A 16,797-nucleotide genomic window follows, 5' to 3' on the forward strand; every position below is an offset into this window, starting at 1 on the left:
TTCTTTAACTACATAAATAGTAAGAAGCTAAAAAATGATAATGTTGGCCCCCTTAAAAATAGTCTGGGTGAAATGGTGGAGGAGGATGAGGAAAAAGCCAATATGCTAAATGACTTTTTTTCGACAGTGTTTACACAAGAAAATCCCATGACGGATAACATGATCAGGGATAAAAATTGTCCATTAAATGTCACCTGCTTAACCCAGCAGGAAGTACGGCGGCGTCTAAAAATCACTAAAATTGACAAATCCCCGGGCCCGGATGGGATACACCCCCGAGTACTGCAGGAATTAAGCACAGTCATAGATAGACCATTATTTTTAATCTTTAAAGATTCCATAATAACAGGGTCTGTACCACAGGACTGGCGTATAGCAAATGTGGTGCCAATATTCAAAAAGGGGACAAAAACTGAACTTGGAAATTATAGGCCAGTGAGTTTAACTTCAACTGTGGGTAAAATCCTGGAGGGTTTTCTAAGAGATACTATACTGGAGTATCTGGAGAAGAATAAACTTATGACCCAATATCAACATGGGTTTACAAGGGACCGTTCCTATCAGACTAATCTGATAAGCTTTTATGAAGAGGTAAGTTCCGGACTGGACCAAGGGAATGCAGTGGACGTGGTGTACATGGACTTTTCAAAAGCTTTTGATATGGTGCCACACAAAAGGTTGATACATAAAATGAGAACAATGGGGAGAGGGGAAAATATGTGTAGGTGGGTTAAGAGCTGGTTCAGGGATAGGAAACAAAGGGTGGTTATTAATGGAGCACACTCGGACTGGGTCACAGTTAGCAGTGGGGTACCACAGGGGTCAGTTTTGGGCCCGCTTCTATTTAACATATTTATTAATGACCTTGTAAGGGGCATAGAGAGTAGAATTTCAATATTTGCAGATGACACTAAACTCTGCAGGGCAATCAATAAAGAGGAGGACAATTTTATATTACAGGAGGATTTATGTAAACTAGAAGCTTGGGCTGATAAATGGCAAATGAGCTTTAATGGGGATAAATGTAAGGTCATGCAATTGGGTAGAACGAACAAGATGTATAATTATATGCTTAATTGTAAAACACTGGGCAAAACAGTCACTGAAAAAGACCTGGGTGTATGGGTGGATGACAAACTCACATTTAGTGGCCAGTGTCTGGCAGCTGCTGCAAAGGCAAATAAAATAATGGGATGCATTAAAAGAGGCATAGATGCTCATGAGAACATAATTTTACCTCTATATAAGTCACTAGTGCGACCACACTTAGAATACTGTGTACAGTTCTGGTCTCCGGTGTATAAGAAAGACATAGCTGAACTGGAGCGGGTGCAGAGAAGAGCGACCAAGGTTATTAGGGAACTGGGGGGTATGCAATACCAAGACAGGTTATTACACTTGGGGTTATTTAGTTTGGAGAATCGAAGGCTTAGGGGTGATGTTATTACAATGTATAAATATATGCGGGGACAATACCAAGGCCTTTCTAATGATCTTTTTACTCTTAGACCTGTGACGGGGACAAGGGGGCATCCTCTACGTCTGGAGGAAAGAAGGTTTAAGCATAATCACAGACGCGGATTCTTTACTGTACGAGCAGGGAGACTATGGAACTCTCTGCCATATGATGTTGTAATGAGTGATTCCCTACTAAAATTTAAGAGGGGACTGGATGCCTTTCTTGAAAAGTATAATATTACAGGGTATATACACTAGTTTCCTTAGTGTTGCGTTGATCCAGGGAGCTAGTCTGATTGCCGTATGTGGAGTCGGGAAGGAATTTTTTTCCCCAATGTGAAGCTTACTGATTGCCACATGGGTTTTTTTTGCCTTCCTCTGGATCAACATGTTAGGGCAAGTTAGGATAGGATATGGGTTAAACTAGATGGACTTAAAGTCTCCCTTCAACCTTAATTACTATGTTACTATGTTACTTGTATTGTATGAGAGCGATGATGTCCATCATTGCTTCAGTGTAACAAACTGAATTCTGCTTTCTGGTTGTGAATCACATTGTACTGGTAAATGAAAAGCCCTATGGTATAACTATATAAAGAAATGTACTAAGTTGCAAGTACTGGGCTGTCTTATTTATATTTTGGAACCCTCATATCTTGTCCCTTATTGTTTTCAGCATATTCTGCTGATTCTGCTTGATAAAGCTCAACATCTATTAGTTTAATGATTAGTAGACAGAAATGGACCAGTGTATTGCACAGCAATCTGAAAATCCAAGGTCACAAAATTCCTAATTCATTCATTTATATAGTTCATTAAATGCTGCTATTAATCAGTTCTCCAGTCATAAAAAAAGTTAGGGCACAGTCAGACGGTCGTATAACACGGACGACGATGGCATCCCAATGCTAGGACTGGCCGGCGGCTCTCCTTACCCGAGTGTGACAGCATGTATTTCTATGCAGCTGTCATGCTCGGGTCAGGAGAGCCGCTGGCAAGTCTGTGCACTCGTCCGTATTATACGGCCTTCTGACTGCCCTTAATTGGTTAATCCGGCCCTTCTAAATAGTGAGTGCAGGGCCGATGATGTTTTTCCTAAAGATACCTGATGGGTCACATAGGCAAGAGGCAGGTATTGGACACATGTACTGTTCTGATCGGCTTGCGATCTTCATCTTTGCAACTGTACTAAAGAATTAGATGTGACAGGTAGGTATCTGTAGATGCGCCATCATCGGCCCCGCTCACCACCGGATCTATGTGGACCTATATTACCACTGTAATAAAGTGTTTGTAAATTCTCATTTTATCAGATGGAAATAGTTGACAATTGCTCCAGATGGCTCATGGATTGCACATCCAGAGTTCTTTAGCACTACATTTCCCCATTCTGTAAATTACTCACAGTATATAGATGAGTCTAATGGTGCTATGATGACATTTTATTTCATTTTCTTAATACTTACATTTTTCCTATATATTACTGTTTCTTTATTCACATATTTGTGTACAAATGCAATGAATTATAGATTTGAGTGGATGGGAAATTATATGGCCGAAGTAATGGTCTGCTTTTTATGAAATCATGAAAATACAGACCATTAGAGAATAAACCACTTATTTATAGTCCACACAAATTGCACGTTGACAGAAAATGTGCAATACACCAGTCGTCTCTGATTTTTATCATAAGTATTTGGTCCGAAATGTACATCAGACATGTGCACTGCAATTACTGCAAATTTACCTGTTAAAAACAGTGAAAAATAAACAGAGAGAGAAGGAAAGTACATATGAGGGAGACTTCTTAAGGAAGCAGATCATGGAAAATAAAATGAAGGAAGAACCTGGAGCTGTGGGGAGACCTGAGATCTAGTGATGAGCGAGTATGCTCGTTACTCGAGATTTCCGAGCATGCTCGGGTGGTCTCTGAGTATTTTGGCATGCTCGGAGACTTAGTTTGTGTCGCCGCAGCTGCATGATTTGCGGCTGCTAGCCAGCCTGAATACATGTGAGGAATGACTGTTAGAAAATCCCCACATGTATTCAGGCTGTCTAGCAGCCGCAAATCATGCAGCTGAGACGACAGAAACTAAATCTCCGAGCACATCCAAATACTCGATCACCCGAGCATGCTCGGGAAATCTCGAATAACGAGTATAATTGCTCATCACTACTGAGATCCATATGCCGCAGACTGTCAGGAGTTACCATTACTGCTGGTATACTATGGTGGAAGAGTTATCAAGAGCGGAATTTTAAAAGTTCCTTTTATTTGTGGCTCTGTAGCTGCCATTTGAACCAAATTTATCAAAGTCTAGCAAGATGTTTGATAAGTTTGGCACGTCTTGATATACAAGACTTAAGGTATGTCTATACGTGTTTTCCATATTTCAATCCATCCCCCTGTTGGAGTGGGTTTGTGACTTTTTGTTTGACTTTTAAAAAAAAATAAATAAATAACTCAAAATTCATAAATCTGGTTTAACCCTCAGTAACATGGCTAACCGTGTCCAGGTGGCAAAAAAATCTTTAAAAAAGACCAATTTGTTTCAAAGGCAAACATACATTAAACACACACATAATCCACCCATTGACTAACAATAAAGTTTTTTCAAAGCCGACTACCAGGAAACATCAAAAATAAATCTGCTTTATTTAATACATGACATACAAAAAAGGAACAAAAACCACAACATCAAAAATGCGATAAAAGAGCAAGCAAACATACACACTTAAAAAATGCAAGTTACCTAATTTAGCTGCTAGGTGGAGAAATGATGCAGAAAATCAGCAACATCAAAAACTCACCAAATACTCGATGGAGGAACATGGCCTTAGTCTGAAACTAATGTTTCCTTTTAACTCCTGGGCTATAAACTTTCCTTAAGATTTGTATAATTTGTGGTACAAAACAACCTTACAAGGTGTCCGTTACCTTATAGGTGCGTAAAAGTGACGTAACCCTCGAATTACCTTTTTCATGAGACAGCTAAAGTAAAATAGCACTATTCATTCAGTAGGAGACTGAGTCTAAAGAGGATTGGGACGTCAGGTCTATACATGCCGATTCCCTTATTACATCTACTTACTCCCATATTTATAACTAATTAATACCCCTAATTAACTCACATTCATGTTGGAAGAAACGATAGGTGATGCAAACAAATGCAACTCCAGAATCAGCAACTCAGCCCAGAGAGGTCTGCACGCTGGACTGTCTACACAGTGACTAATAAAATACTGCCCTGCCTAAGAGTATGTTCACACTCTGGCTTTTCTGGACATTTTTCTGATCAGGTGCACAATGGAGAATGGAGGTAAAATTGTGAAGAAAACAATCAAAAGATGGGCCTATTAATTTGCATGGGGAAACGACTTGCTGTCCATATGGTCAGGCTTTTGGGCGTCTTGTAAACACTTCAAGCCTTCAAAGCCACCAAGCATTTAAGCAGTGACTTGTACATTCTTCTGGTATTTTCAGCTCAGAGGATGCCCAACAGTTTACAAAACAAGTCAATAGGAAGACTAAAAAGACTCCCGATGTGTTTTTGAGCATTTTGATAACATTTTTGCTTAAAAAAAAGTATAATTTTCATCATTGCTTAATGGATTTAAAAAGAAGTCTGATAAATATTAGTAAAAAGAGGCAAACAAAGAAACAAAGAAAAAAAGCATTAAAAATGCCAGAAGAAAAATATGTAAACAAAAGTGCCCAGGAAATGACCAAGAAACGCTTAAAAAAAGACATTTCAAGTTTACAAAACTCCAGAGAAAAAGAGCAATTCCTGAAGCCTCTTGTGCTCAAAGAACAGACGTTTTTGACAGCCAAAAAAAGACGCTGTGTGATCACACCCTGATGATTCGTTCAGACTAACGTATGTTACGTCTGTGTGTTGTCTGTATACAAAACACATAGAATACAGTCTGCACACTGACCAATGCAGGTTAGTCGGGTAGCTCATGTGATTATTTTTACATGCAGACTAATGGTGTAAAAACCATTGGTGATTTATTTTTTAGGATAAGACTCATCCAATTAACTCACTGGATATATTTAAACCACCACTCCAGCGTTTTGTTTCAAGGCATGGAGTGGTGCTTTAAATGTAAGCCCCCTGCCCCTGGTCATATACTCACCCGCCAGCAGCGTCGGACTGGAGCACCTTGGGCCCACCAGAGAAAATCATTCTTGGGGCCCACTATATAGCTACATAGAAATAAATACAAGACCACCAATTGTGCGGTAAAACACACTAATATCAGGGTATAATATAAGGTAGTACAAATCTTAATTATGTAGCAGGAGTTGGGGTAGCCTACCTCATAGAATATAAAGCAGCCCCCTCATATAGTATAATGCAGCCCCCTCATAGAATATAATGCAGCCCCCTCATAGAATATAATGCAGCCCCCTCATAGAATATAATGCAGCCCCCTCATAGAATATAGCCCTCTCATAGGGTATAATGCTGCCCCCTCATAGGGTATAATGCTATATAGATATAGAGTTAGATAGATATAGATAGAAAGATAGATGTAGAAATAGATAGATATAGAGATAGATAGTAGATAATGGATAGATAGAGATAGATAATAGATAGAGATCGATAGAGATAGATATAAAGATAGATATAGATGGAAATATAGATATAGAGATAGATAGAAAATAGATAATGGATAGATAGATAAACGATAGATAGAGATAAATAGCTATAGATAGAAAGATAGATATAGAGATAGATAGATAGATAGATATAGAGATAGATAATAGATATAGATAATAGATAGAAATATAGTAATAATAATAATAATATAGAGATATATAGATAGATATAGAGATAGATAGCTACAGATATATATTGATAGATAGATATAGAGATAATAGATATAGAGATAGATATAGAGATAGATATAGAGTTAGACAGAAATAGAGTTAGATAGATATAGATAGAGCGATAGAGAGAGATAATAGATAGATATAGAGATAGATATAGAGATAATAGATAGCTATAGAGATAGAGCGATAGATACATAGCATTAGATAGAGAGATAAATATAGAGATAAATAATGGATAGATAGATATAGATATAGAGATAGATAGATAGAGAAAGATAGATAGATAATAGAGAAAGAGATATATAGAGAGAGATATATAGAGACAGACAGAGAGAGATAGAGATATAAAAAAACAAACCACGATACTCACCTCTCCTCGCTCCCACGCTGATCCCGGCTTCAGTGTCAGGAGCTACCCCCTCTGCCAGACACACAGCGGGTGCGCGATGTAGTGACGTCATCGTGCACTGGCTGTGAGTCAGTAGCAGAGGGGAATGAGGGCGGCGCCGGCCCTGATTTACAGGTGCAGAGCGGCTTACTGGGCTGGGGGCGGGGCCTCTGGGGGTGGAGACTGTGAAATGATATTCACTGCTTCGCAGTGAATATTCATTTCTCTTTAGCAGCGGGGACAGGGACTTCTGCCTCCTGTCACCCGCTGCTGCTCCACTGGCAGGGGCCCCCATAGTAGCTGCATGGTGTGCGACACACCACTGGCTGGGGGCCCCTGGAGCAGCAGGGGCCCTAGGCAACTGCTGGCCCTGTGTGCCAGCAGGTGCCAGAGCCCACCAGATGCCAGGGCCCACCGGAGAATCCTCCGGTTCTCCGGTGGGCCAGTCCGACGCTGCCCACCAGCATCTTCACCGTTTTTCAGGACCGCTCCAGTCTCACTGCCCCATCTTGTGACCGCGGCTTCTGACTGTCCGGAACTCAGAAGCTACATCACAAGCTCTCAGTACAAGTCTACGAGGCCAGAACGAGGCTCTCATAGACTTGTATTGGAAAGTGACCTCCATACAGCTTGAAACACTGCAGCACAGGTCATTTTTCATCAGAGACCGACGGAAACGGCCGTGAAAATGGATGAAAACGCTGGAAGGTGAGTATCAGATAGGAGGCATGGGAAATCCGTTTAAAGCACCACTTCAGTGATGAAATTAAAAAAAATGCTGGAGTCGTGGCGCTTTAAGATTGGATGCCATACCGACAGCATTCATATGGCATCTGATTTTTACAGATCCATTGCAATTATTATTATTATTATTATTATTATTATTATTATTATTATTATTAACTGTATTTTGCCTTTTATTATTTTTGAATTGTTGATGAATAAAAATAGAAGCCATACGGATGTAAAAAACAGAAATATGCACAATACAAAGACCATTCTACGGATGCAAAATTGTCCGTGTTTTCCGAAAGAAAAGCAGATAATTTTACATATGCTTCTATATCCGGCCTAGTAAAGAGACTCCTGATTCTGGTATCTATCTCCCACTATGAAGATGTCAGTATTCCCTAATATGATCTACAGGTGCGAGTGTATAAATCCCTTTTCAATACATATTTTCAACCACACTAGGAAAAAGACATCAGAAGAATGTAAAAGCACTCATCATAGTAATTAAGTATAAAGGGATCAATAAAATGTCAATTTCCAAACATAAAAAAGTTCTTTACGGAGGAGAATACATGAAACCACAATCCGTAGGTTGGGGACTATATACGTGTAAATTAGGCGCGTCATCTGGAAACACACCATTGCTCCTTGCAGCCATAACGCCACGGCTGGTGAGGAAGCAGAGGGTTAATGTGAGAAGGCAGCACTCCTGCTTTCAAGTTCAAGTACTGACATGATTGTTCATTTGGGATTCCCTTGGAGTGAGTCATTGTTAGAACAGAGACTCCCTATTGAAGGAGCAGGATAATGCGCTGCCTCCTGAGGGTACGACAGCTGAGATTCTGTCTTGCAAGAGGCATGGATTAATGTCAGACCTGCAGCGAACGCCAGTCTAAGGTGTAATGGCGCACAATCATCTCCAATAACTTTCTCTTCCAGTGTATATTTTTCCTGGCGTGCCCCGATGTATAAGAGGACAGACTGTTAGTCTGACCGAGTGTGTTGCTAATATAGAAAAAGCCATGGACTGACCTTCATGTAAAATCTATTGGTGCAAAGTCTTCTCTTAGTCCTCATTTACACACTATCTCCTTCTGAGTTTATGTATGGTAGTAAAAAAAAAAAATGTTTTTGGGGTGTTTTTATTTTGCACATGCTTTATTTCTAGTGTTTCTTAAACATATAGACTAAGCTAGGTGGAAAAAAAATAAAAAAAACAAAACAACTAACGCTAAATATGACATCAAAATGTCATAAAATTTATTGTATGTAATTTATTTCATAGACTTTAATCTGGGCACAGAGAAAAAAAGAAATATAGGTAAATAAAGCACAAAAATGTGGGCATTTTTCTTATTGCGGGCGTGAAGGGGAACGGCAGACCCCTTCTACATCAAGTCATAGTGCGTTGTTTGCTCAATGGAAGCCAATTATATTCATTCATACAGAGGCCACTGTAAAAATGTAAATCGTAGGGGAATACATTCATTAATATGGGGCCCTATGGATATTGATGGCAATATAGTGGCATATAAGGGCCTTCTTGATGTATAATGCAGATGAAAGGTTCAGACTAGTGATGAGCGAACGTGCTTGGATAAGGTGTTATCTGAGCATACTCCAGTGTTAACAGAGTGTCTTCGGTGTGCTCTAATACTATGCTCGAGTCGCCGCGGCTTCATGTCTCGCAGCTGTTTGACAGCCGCAACACATGGGGGGATTGCCTAACATACCGGCAGTCCATGCATGTGTTGTGGCTGTCAAACAGCTGCGAGACATGAAGCCGCGGCGACTCGAGCATAGTATTAGAGCACACCGAAGGTACACCTTATCCAAGCACGTTCGCTCATCACTAGGTCAGACTCAACCTGCATAAAGCCTAAGGCAGAAATCAGACATGTTGTGTTTTATTGCATTCTTTCTGTTGGAGGTTTTTCCATATATTTTTGGTAAGGTCAAAACTGCTGTGACCAGATGTTTCTATAATAAATTATTTAAAAGTCAATTAGAGATGTTTTATTTTTGAAATGTTCATCATGCTCTGCGTGCATGTTATTGGCTTTTTATGAATTGGCCCTCGTATGTATGTGTAGCAAAACTTCAGATTGTTAGTGAGCACAGTTATAGACAAGTATGAGTGACGAAAATCCCACTAAAGCAGAATATGCTGGCACTGTACAGGGGTCCTTCACTTTACAATTTTAATGAGTTCCAGGGTGACCATTGTAATGCAAAAACATTGCACTTTTACCATAACTCTAAGGAAAACTAGTACTCCTTGGTGAAGCCCATAAAAGGACAACCAAAAATAGGGGAAAATATTCATCAGATAACTAAGTAAATAAGTCTAAAAGACTGAAAATCAGTGAACCAAAAAAATAAATTGCAGCTGCCTGTCCAGATGCAGATAAAAGCAGCACAGTACTGTAGAAAACCTCTACAAGACATGCACAAGTTCTGCAACAATAATCTGCAGATTTTTTTGGGGCTGCGATTTGTAAAATCTAGTGGATTGTCACAATTGCAACAAAATAACTCAGTGACGCTGCAACGTGTCAACACAGCTTAAAAGTACAGGCGGTGCCTTACAATGAAGTGTCCGTGCTGATTGGCTGTTTTTACAACCAACTACATTTGCTGCAGGTCCTGACTGTCTTTGGTATTGCATGTTGAAAATTGTTTAAAGTTAAAGGGTTTTTTGGGGGCCGGTATTAATTTCTGACGGGCCAGTATTAATTTCTGACGGGCCACCATCTGACCCCAGTTTGACGAATCCTAAAAGTGTGCAATATGCACGCTGTCAGGATTTAACTGTTGACTGGTATACTTATGGTCACGTGACAACTAGCTTCTCTTAAACTTCAACAGAACATTGAGAACAGTGGGAAAAGAAGCTGGTGATGTGACCACAAGTATGTTAATCTCATATAAGACGTCATGTGACCATGGCTCCAGCAGATACAGAGCGGAATCCTGACTGTGTGTATGTTTGATAGGCTAACTGCAAAAAACTGATTCCTATAAAAAAAATTCCTTACACATTAAACGAAAGTTATCTCCAGTCTCTAGCTAGCTTTACAAAGGTGCAGAAAAGACAAATCTCTGAGGCTTTTGTAACTTGGGGGACTACTTTATAAACAGCCAGAAACTAAATGTTTTGTTATAATTTATAGGTCGTAAGTAAGGGGCAGTCTGGCCTTGGGGCGCAAGTCTGTAGTCACAGCGTGTACAGTGCGTGCTGTCAGGATTCTCTGGTACTGGTGGCGGGCATGTTGCCATAAGTACAGAATGTGATTTGCATACATGTGTCAATGCAAGTGAATTGAGCGAGACTGGACATGTCTATATGGAATGTGGCCGGAAGTATGCATCTCACATACTCTTGCAACCACATGACCTCTGATTCCCGTCGCTGGAAAATGTTCACAGCGTGCAGTGCGTGTGCTATGTGGATTCACAAGTCTGTAGTCTTATAGTGACTGCAGACTTGTACCCCAAAGCTGAGAACCCCTTTAAACTAATATTTGCAATACATGCATTAACGAGTATGGATATGCTTACACTATGCTAATAGATGTACTACAACATCTACAAAGTTCTCAATGCAATCAACATGAATTGCTATGCAGGACGACAATGTGTAATGCTTCACATATTAAAAAAGAGCATCTTCAATTCCGTACATGTAAAGCAGGCGCTGTGTCTGTGCTCAGTAAACAGTTCAAACCTCAGGAGTGTCTGACTGCAATCCTCCAGGTCCCATTCGACAGGATGTTATGAATACTTGCCACTGTACCATATGTAAAAGCTTTTGTGTTCGAACCGGTTAATAAAAGAAGTTAGCGCCCTCTGTTACTGCCCTCCCTCTACTGCCTCTTTTTGGTTAATTACTCACCCACTGCTAGGCTTTTAAAGTTTGCTGCTACAGATTATAATTACCCATTAAAATGTTGATTTTTTTTTTTTTTTATATATGCAACGGCAAAATAGCAAGCGACAACCCTTTGATTCTGCCAACTATGATTATTTTATTTTCTATGGAAGCATTCATTATTTTGCTTGATTTTACTAAGGTGTTTATAATAATGACTAGCCTCCTCTAATTCTATTAGCTGAAACCCACTAGGAATGTTATTAACTTTTATGTTAATTTTAATTTTCAAAGAACAAATCTCCTTAGTCTTCCGAAGAAAAGCGGAACCCCCAGCAGCTATAAGCAGGGTGTCAGGTACCTGCTTCTGTTGTTTTTACTCTTGAAGGTAACAAGAAAACACCCTGCTGTCAGAGATACTGCAGATGGCTAATTAACTAAAATTACTATTATTATATATTTTTATTTCAATTGCATTTAAGTGGCGGCGCACAAAATACAATTAAAACCAGAGTTACTGTAGAATGATGCATCACCATTGGATATGCCAGCAATTTTTTTTGTCTAACATTAATTGGCATTACAGCTCAAGTCCAGAATATTTAAAAGGCCATTGTTTTAAAAAGACCAGACGTAGCGCTCCACTAAGGAAGTCCTCACCTCGGCTCCTTTATTTTGGCGTTAATGCCTGTTGAGTGGGCTGAATGGCAGCATATTCCAGAATAGGCTCGCTTAATTATAACACAATATAATTATTCCCAATATATGTTTTCACAAATGACTTAATAGAATCACACTGCTCAAAACAATTTGAAAAGTTCAGACTGAGATGAAATTTATGTAATTTACATACAATAAAACGTGTCCATTAAACAGCTATTTAAAACAATTCTATGACCAAAATAAACTAAAAAAAAAAAAGACGCCTTGCTGCAGCAAAACAGGGGCTAACAATGTCATTGGAAATAACTGCAAACATATTATCTTGGCAGACCGCTAATTATTGGTCAGGGTGTACTTCGATTTATTGTTACCAAAAATCAACATTTTTCTTTGCATTTAATATTGTGACTTATATCGAAGAGTAGAATATACAAGCATTAAACAATGCACAGAGATCTCAACACCTTCCATGTAGCAATACATTGTGTAAATCCAGCTGACAATGAAAAAAAAATAGTGTAAATGGTGATCCGTGCATATATTATATGTACTAAGGAGATGAAATATCCAGCGCAACAATGTAATCTGTGTGGTAGGGTGGCAAAACAATAGGGAGATGGATTCTAGAGCGACTGTATATATTAATTTATTCTGTAATTCTCTCTCTCTCTCTATATATATATATATGTGTGTATATATATTATGCTCTAGTCTACTATCAGTGTATTCTGGATAAATGGGCAATAATTTCCACACACACTCTCCAAATTTTGCAGAATGAAAGGGCTGAAGCTGTTTAGCTGCAAAGGAGCAATTTTAATTTAATACCAATGTATTTAGAATGGGAATGTTCTAAAAGCTCCTGTAGGTGTAAGTACCTCAATATTTTTGTCCATAAAGTGAATATTAGAACTGGAGTGTATTACATTTAACTATTAACTAACTAGCAGGGTATACTGCATATACATACATTAAAGTGCAAAAGTTTCTGGCAGGTGTGGATAAAATTATTTTAAAAAAAGAAGCATTAATATTTTGTTTTTATCAATTAACAAAATGCAAAGTGAATGAACAAAAGTGAAATCTAAATCAAATTACTCTTTGGTGTGTCCATCCTTTGCCTTCAAAATAGTATGACAGCATTAATTCTTAAAGCTACACTTGCATACAGTCTTTGAAGGAACTTGATATTGAGGTTGTTCCAAACATCTTGGAGAACTAACTACAGATCTTCTGTGGATGTAGGCTCATAGAAATCCTTATGGTTTTTTTCATGTAATCCCAGACCATCTCGATGATGTTGAGATCAGTGCTGTGTCAGAGCCACACCACCTCTTCAAGAACTCCTTGTTCTTCTTTACACTGAAGACTGTTCTTAATGACATTGGCTGTATGTTTTGGGTCATTATCCTGCTCCAAAAAGAATATGGAGCCAGACAATTAGATGCCTTACTGATGGCACTGCATGGATTTCTCAGCATTGAGGACACTAAAAAATGGACAATCATGAGGACGATAGATGTAGTGACTGACCAAGGAAACTTAGTGAAACAGATGAAAGATACATCATGCTTATTTCCCTTTGAAATTGGAAGATATCCAGCAGTGTCATCAGCTCAGAACTAGCAACAACAAGTGCGACTCAACTATATTCATCTACTCATTGGATAAGTCTGGCCAGAAGTGGTCTTCATGGAAGAACTGTTGACAAAAACCATACCTTTGACATGGAAACAAGGCCAAGAGACTCAATGTAAATATAGAAACTTTGGTACAAAAAATGGTAGCAGGTGCTCTGGACTGTGAAATGCGAAATATCTGGCTGTAACAGAAGGCAGTTTGTTTGCCAAAGGGCCGTAGAGTGATAGAATAAGTGTCTGCAGGAAACAGGTAAGTATAGTGGAGGTTACTTGCACGCGTTACTTGTGGTTGCATTTCAGCAAACGGGGTTTGAAATTTATGCTGAGAAAAACAGGCAGATACTTATCCATCAAGGATTGCCATCAGGGAGGAATCTGATTCACTCTCAATTCATTCTGCAGCAGTAGAAAGTACCCAAGTATGATGCCAGTGTCATTAAGAACTATCTTCAGAATTAAGAAGAACAAAGGTCTGCAAGTAATGATATGGCCTCGATAGAGCCCTGATTTCAAAATCATAAAGCCTGTCTGGGATTACATTAAAGGACACAAGGATTTGCACAAGCCTACATCCACAGAAGATCTGTGGTTAGTTCTCTAAAATGTTTGGAACAACCTCCGGATCAAGTCCCTTGAAAAACTGCAAGTGTACCAATATGAATTGATGCTGTTTTGAAGGCAAAGGATGGACACACCAATTATTGATTTGATTAACATTTCTATTTTGTTTATTCATTTTGCATTTTGATAATTGATCAATACTAACTATTAACATTGTTGCAGCATTTTCTCCAACTCTGCCTAAAGCGTTTTCACAGTACTGTACATGTTGCATTAGATAACATAGATAAAATTCCTAAGTTAAGGCTTGATATGAGTTTTGATGGTGGCGTTCTCATTATCATAATGGCCACTGACAAAAGCACATGGATCTCGACCCAATTATCGTTCAGTGAACAGCTCCTTTAATTGTGATCTCTAGAGATGAGCAAACCAGAACTTAAAAGTTTGGGGTCCTAAACGCTAAACACTGAAATCTCCCAGAAGTCCATTGCAATGTTCAGTGTTCCGGGGGAAAGCCACTGCAGAGAGAGAGAATTTTCTAGCTCAAAAATGTTGGTCTTCATTGCTTTCAATGGGGTTCAAATTTTGGTTCAAGTTCGGGTAAACTTCTAGTGCCAGAAAACAAACTTTGGAATAAAGTTTGGGTAGGGTACCAGAACCCAAACTTCCAAGGGTCCGCTCATCCCCCGTGGTCACCTTTAAAATTATGGTTATCATGGCATTTTTACTTTCACCAATCTGTGCTAACTGGCTTTATGATCAAAACATCTATTAGCTGTCAGAGTTCAATAATTTTATACAAAGAGACAAAGCACCAGATCAAAATGATGAATGATGATATTCTGGCTATTTGCATCTGCCAACAGGAGGATTTTAGAAGCTACTACATTTGATTATACCGTTGAGTTATAGGTAAACATTTAATATGCAAATTGCCTCTTCAGAGAGAAAGAGGACTTTTACTCTACAGCGCCACCTATTGGTAGTAGCAATCCTACAAGTCTCAATCAACCCTTTAACGAGTCTTGTAATATGACTTAGGATAAAAGCCAAATCAGAATCTCAATTTGCAGACACGGTGTTTCGGTCTATTGGCCTTCGTCAGTGCAAAGTATGAGATCTGATTTGGCTAGGTGAGAGGCTCTGGACTGAGGTCTAAGGGGTAAGGTTTCTCCTTGTGGAGAGTGACATACCAGCTCTGGCTTGTCAAGGTAAGGAGGCTTATTCGCCGTGCAATGCTCCTCTGGGAAATTTAATATGCAAATTGTCTCTTCAGAGAGAAAGAGGACTTTTACTCTACGGCGCCACCTATTGGTAGTAGCGATCCTACAAGTCACAATCAACCCTTTAACGAGTCTTGTAAACATTTAGGAACTTTTAAAATTTTCTTTACTTAAATGCATGTATTTGCTGCTAAAATCATTTTTGCAATTGAGTTTTTTAACAAATTTTAGGTAGTTTGGCTTTTACAGTCTGTTTCCCAGCACATTTAACTTTGATGTGGTGTGTGATCATAAATCACTTGAGAGTAGAACAGAAAAAGACAGATAAGAGTTACAAACTCTGTCAGACCATCGTAGGAAGCTGATTGACTGATTCTCAGTTAATTCATTCTGCAGCCAGCAATAGGAAGTGAAACCCAAAAATGATTTTTAACCTCAATTACATGTATTTCAGTAAACAAAATTGTCCCTGATTGTGGACAACCCCTTTAAATGTATAAAAAGCAATCAGAAAAATTCCTCAGCTTCTTTAGTGAGCATAGCAGAAAGGCAAAATATTATCATATTATATTCACTTTTTCCTATGTAGGAATATGGTAAGCATATTAGATAAAAAAACTAATTCCAACTGCTATAAAGCAACTAATTTAACAAATAATCAGCAGAGAATTAGGTGCATATGTATAATTAAAAACATTGATATTGAAGCGTTGACCTCACCGCAGGGCCCCGTAACCTATAAGTGTGTGCCAGCGACAACGGTGCAATGCAGCACACTATCAAATATGTATATGAGAAGCAGAGACGTCAAAAGGGAGTCTTCCTCCCAAACTGACAGCAACAACTAGGCACAAAAACTTGCAAGGGATAAGTAACTAAGAAGATCACATATTTAGTGTTCTAATTGCTGCCTCTGTTCTGCAAAAACTGAAGTTTAGTCAAATATTTTTTTTAGTGTGCTTGGTGCACCATTGGTTTGGCCACAAGGCTCAGAGCACCGTTCTGTCCACTTGGTTTCCTTGTCCTGCCTCACTCACTGCTGATTGACAGCTTGCCTGAGATTTCTCTGCCGGCAGTGATGGCTCCAGGCAAGCCAGTGCTGTCAATCTTAAGTGAGGGAGGCGGGGACACTATAGGTGTGATTTTTTTTTTTAGGGACTATACTCCCTACAAGTCTGGGTGCTTAGTTTATACTGTCAGTTTGGGATATCAGATCCTTAAATAGTAAAAGATAAATTCAAAGACAGTGTAAAGAAATAAAGCCTATAACTCAAATCACAAAGCTGCACTGTAACGTCATCCTTAGAGGAAGACTATCAGCACTTTTTCTCAAAACTGATGACTGTTCTAAGTAGATGAGGTGTGATCCAATTAAAACAGACCTAGGGGGATGGTCATACTAGTTGCATAGGTCAGAA

The 16,797-nt window shown here is 39.0% G+C and overlaps 1 protein-coding gene across 8 annotated transcripts in view; it reads right to left on the reverse strand.

Annotated features, from left to right (window-relative positions):
- NFATC1 (nuclear factor of activated T cells 1) overlaps positions 1 to 16,797 on the reverse strand; it is a 241,370-nt gene that overhangs the window by 127,614 nt on the left and 96,959 nt on the right. The gene's annotated exons all lie outside the window — the stretch shown is intronic.

Source organism: Dendrobates tinctorius, unplaced genomic scaffold, assembly GCF_039654945.1.
Source record: "Dendrobates tinctorius isolate UK_male_01 unplaced genomic scaffold, ASM3965494v1 ptg000004l, whole genome shotgun sequence".
NCBI classification, from domain to species: domain Eukaryota; kingdom Metazoa; phylum Chordata; class Amphibia; order Anura; family Dendrobatidae; genus Dendrobates; species Dendrobates tinctorius.